The sequence below is a fragment of the Panulirus ornatus genome, chromosome 42 (assembly GCF_036320965.1).
Source record: "Panulirus ornatus isolate Po-2019 chromosome 42, ASM3632096v1, whole genome shotgun sequence".
Lineage (NCBI taxonomy): Eukaryota > Metazoa > Arthropoda > Malacostraca > Decapoda > Palinuridae > Panulirus > Panulirus ornatus.
This window is the reverse complement of record NC_092265.1, coordinates 27,994,730-27,998,868: the sequence shown is the minus strand read 5'-3', so window position 1 is coordinate 27,998,868 and position 4,139 is coordinate 27,994,730. Positions and strand designations below refer to the sequence as shown.

At 40.7% G+C, this 4,139-nt stretch overlaps 1 non-coding gene across 1 annotated transcript; it reads left to right on the top strand.

Annotated features, from left to right (window-relative positions):
• The first annotated feature begins 2,232 nt into the window (after positions 1 to 2,232).
• Positions 2,233 to 2,304, top strand: TRNAV-CAC (transfer RNA valine (anticodon CAC)). The gene has a single exon. It is a non-coding gene; the product is annotated as a tRNA-Val (tRNA).
• Positions 2,305 to 4,139: the final 1,835 nt, after the last annotated feature.

Sequence of the window (4,139 nt, the reverse complement as noted above, 5' to 3'; positions counted from 1 at the left end):
GACTATCAGTAAATTTTAGGGAGAATAAAAAGATGTTCTGGAAGGAGGTAAATAGGGTGCGTAAGACAAGGGAGCAAATGGGAACTTCAGTAAAGGGCGTAAATGGGGAGGTGATAACAAGTAGTGGTGATGTGAGAAGGAGATGGAATGAGTATTTTGAAGGTTTGTTGAATGTGTCTGATGACAGAGTGGCAGATATAGGGTGTTTGGGTCGAGGTGGTGTGCAAAGTGAGAGGGTTAGGGAAAATGATTTGGTAAACAGAGAAGAGGTAGTAAAAGCTTTGCGGAAGATGAAAGCCGGCAAGGCAGCAGGTTTGGATGGTATTGCAGTGGAATTTATTAAAAAAGGGGGGTGACTGTATTGTTGACTGGTTGGTAAGGTTATTTAATGTATGTATGACTCATGGTGAGGTGCCTGAGGATTGGCGGAATGCTTGCATAGTGCCATTGTACAAAGGCAAAGGGGATAAGAGTGAGTGCTCAAATTACAGAGGTATAAGTTTGTTGAGTATTCCTGGTAAATTATATGGGAGGGTATTGATTGAGAGGGTGAAGGCATGTACAGAGCATCAGATTGGGGAAGAGCAGTGTGGTTTCAGAAGTGGTAGAGGATGTGTGGATCAGGTGTTTGCTTTGAAGAATGTATGTGAGAAATACTTAGAAAAGCAAATGGATTTGTATGTAGCATTTATGGATCTGGAGAAGGCATATGATAGAGTTGATAGAGATGCTCTGTGGAAGGTATTAAGAATATATGGTGTGGGAGGCAAGTTGTTAGAAGCAGTGAAAAGTTTTTATCGAGGATGTAAGGCATGTGTACGTGTAAGAAGAGAGGAAAGTGATTGGTTCTCAGTGAATGTAGGTTTGCGGCAGGGGTGTGTGATGTCTCCATGGTTGTTTAATTTGTTTATGGATGGGGTTGTTAGGGAGGTAAATGCAAGAGTTTTGGAAAGAGGGGCAAGTATGAAGTCTGTTGGGGATGAGAGAGCTTGGGAAGTGAGTCAGTTGTTGTTCGCTGATGATACAGCGCTGGTGGCGGATTCATGTGAGAAACTGCAGAAGCTGGTGACGGAGTTTGGTAAAGTGTGTGGAAGAAGAAAGTTAAGAGTAAATGTCAATAAGAGCAAGGTTATTAGGTACAGTAGGGTTGAGGGTCAAGTCAATTGGGAGGTGAGTTTGAATGGTGAGAGGCTGGAGGAAGTGAAGTGTTTTAGATATCTGGGAGTGGATCTGTCAGCGGATGGAACCATGGAAGCGGAAGTGGATCATAGGGTGGGGGAGGGGGCGAAAATTTTGGGAGCCTTGAAAAATGTGTGGAAGTCGAGAACATTATCCCGGAAAGCAAAAATGGGTATGTTTGAAGGAATAGTGGTTCCAACAATGTTGTATGGTTGCGAGGCGTGGGCTATGGATAGAGTTGTGCGCAGGAGGATGGATGTGCTGGAAATGAGATGTTTGAGGACAATGTGTGGTGTGAGGTGGTTTGATCGAGTAAGTAACGTAAGGGTAAGAGGGATGTGTGGAAATAAAAAGAGCGTGGTTGAGAGAGCAGAAGAGGGTGTTTTGAAGTGGTTTGGGCACATGGAGAGAATGAGTGAGGAAAGATTGACCAAGAGGATATATGTGTCGGAGGTGGAGGGAACGAGGAGAAGAGGGAGACCAAATTGGAGGTGGAAAGATGGAGTGAAAAGGATTTTGTGTGATCGGGGCCTGAACATGCAGGAGGGTGAAAGGAGGGCAAGGAATAGAGTGAATTGGAGCGATGTGGTATACAGGGGTTGACGTGCTGTCAGTGGATTGAATCAAGGCATGTGAAGCGTCTGGGGTAAACCATGGAAAGCTGTGTAGGTATGTATATTGCGTGTGTGGACGTGTGTATGTACATGTGTATGGGGGGGGGGTTGGGCCATTTCTTTCGTCTGTTTCCTTGCGCTACCTCGCAAACGCGGGAGACAGCGACAAAGTATAAAAAAAAAAAAAAAAAAAAAAAAATATATATATATATATATATATATATATATATATATATATATATATATATATATATATATATATATATATATATAAATATATATATATATATATATCCTTCAGTATGTTTACTTTCGATAATGAGGAACAGAAGAATAAGCCAAGCAAGTAAATTTCGTCAAAGACATCTCTCTTTTCTAAACGCTGCCTCGCAAAGATTTTCATTAATTCAAATTGAAGAAACAGACGTATTTTTCTATTGTCTGGTTAGCTCAGTGGTAGAGCGTGAGTCTCACACACTCAAGGTCGTGGGTTCGAGACCCACACCAGACATATTTTTTGTCTTTTTCTTTTTTCATTTTGTCCGCATCACATGTGTGCAACATTCAGTATGTTCGTCCAACGTTATAGTGAAGATCTTCACAATAAATTGGGGTTTTCGACCTTATCTGAAAGGGTCAGGTCCACCAAGACGTCCTTGAAATCTTCCAGAAGCTTCTGGCGATCCTCCTCCAACTGCTGGGCACATCAGAGTTAACATGGGCCGGACATCGGTTGTGGAACGACTTAATCTGCTTCCGGTAGTTAGCAGGGATGATAATGAGGGCTCTGACCTCATACCAGGTCAGCTTAGTTCCAGTCTATTGCTTAGTTCCAGTCTATTGCAACGAAAATAAAAAAGTAAAACTCATTTCTTCGTGGAAAATTGAGAGGAAAACACGACAGCAACATGGAGATTTACCCTGCGGTTATTTTGCCGGCTAGTCGGCAACGGTCGGTCAAACAGTATTTTGCCGTGGTAATCTCAGTGCTTTATATAATACTAAGTCCCAAAATATGTTCTTGGGGGCGTAGCTCAGTGGTAGAGCGCTTGCTTGGCATGCGAGAGGACCCGGGTTCAAACCCCGGCGCCTCCATTTTTTATTTGGGAAATTCATTGTTTTCAGTCTTGTACATATATATATATATATATATATATATATATATATATATATATATATATATATATATATATATGCATATATCGTCCGATCAGGGAAGTTAAGCAACGTTGGGTCTGGTTAGTACTTGGATGGGTGACCGTCTGGGAACACCAGGTGCGGTTATCCCTGGGGATAGGGAAGAAAGAATACTTGCCTCTTATTCCCTGCGTGTCGTACAAGGCGACTAAAAGGGGAGGGAGTGGGAGGCTGGAAATCCTTCCCTCTTATTTTCAATTTTCCAAAAGACGGAACAGAGAAGATATAAAGATATTGTAAAGATGTAACTAATATAAGATATAAGAATGAATGGAAGATACGGATGTAGCTGAAACAAGGAGTAATGAAGATTAAGGTGCAATGAAAATTATTCTGTAGTGAAGACAAATATGTATGTTGAAATTTTGTATTGAACATCAAGAAGTAATGATAATGATGAGAGTGTAGTGACGATGACGGTTTAGTTAGGGAGTAGTGACAATTGCCTTTACAATGATAATAAGGAGGTAACACAATGAGGAACACAAACTTTCCAAAGCTACGTTCAAGTCAGACTTTGAACTAAGTTCGGTAAACAGAAGGTGGTGTTAAGATGAGAATGTAGTGAGGAAGAGCATTATCCCTGGGGATAGGGAAGAAAGAATACTTGCCTCTTATTCCCTGCGTGTCGTACAAGGCGACTAAAAGGGGAGGGAGTGGGAGGCTGGAAATCCTTCCCTCTTATTTTCAATTTTCCAAAAGACGGAACAGAGAAGATATAAAGATATTGTAAAGATGTAACTAATATAAGATATAAGAATGAATGGAAGATACGGATGTAGCTGAAACAAGGAGTAATGAAGATTAAGGTGCAATGAAAATTATTCTGTAGTGAAGACAAATATGTATGTTGAAATTTTGTATTGAACATCAAGAAGTAATGATAATGATGAGAGTGTAGTGACGATGACGGTTTAGTTAGGGAGTAGTGACAATTGCCTTTACAATGATAATAAGGAGGTAACACAATGAGGAACACAAACTTTCCAAAGCTACGTTCAAGTCAGACTTTGAACTAAGTTCGGTAAACAGAAGGTGGTGTTAAGATGAGAATGTAGTGAGGAAGAGCATAGTGATGATAAGGATATTGTCAAGATAGGTTGTAGTGATGAAGAAAAGAATGTAGTGAAGATACGAATGTAGTAGAGA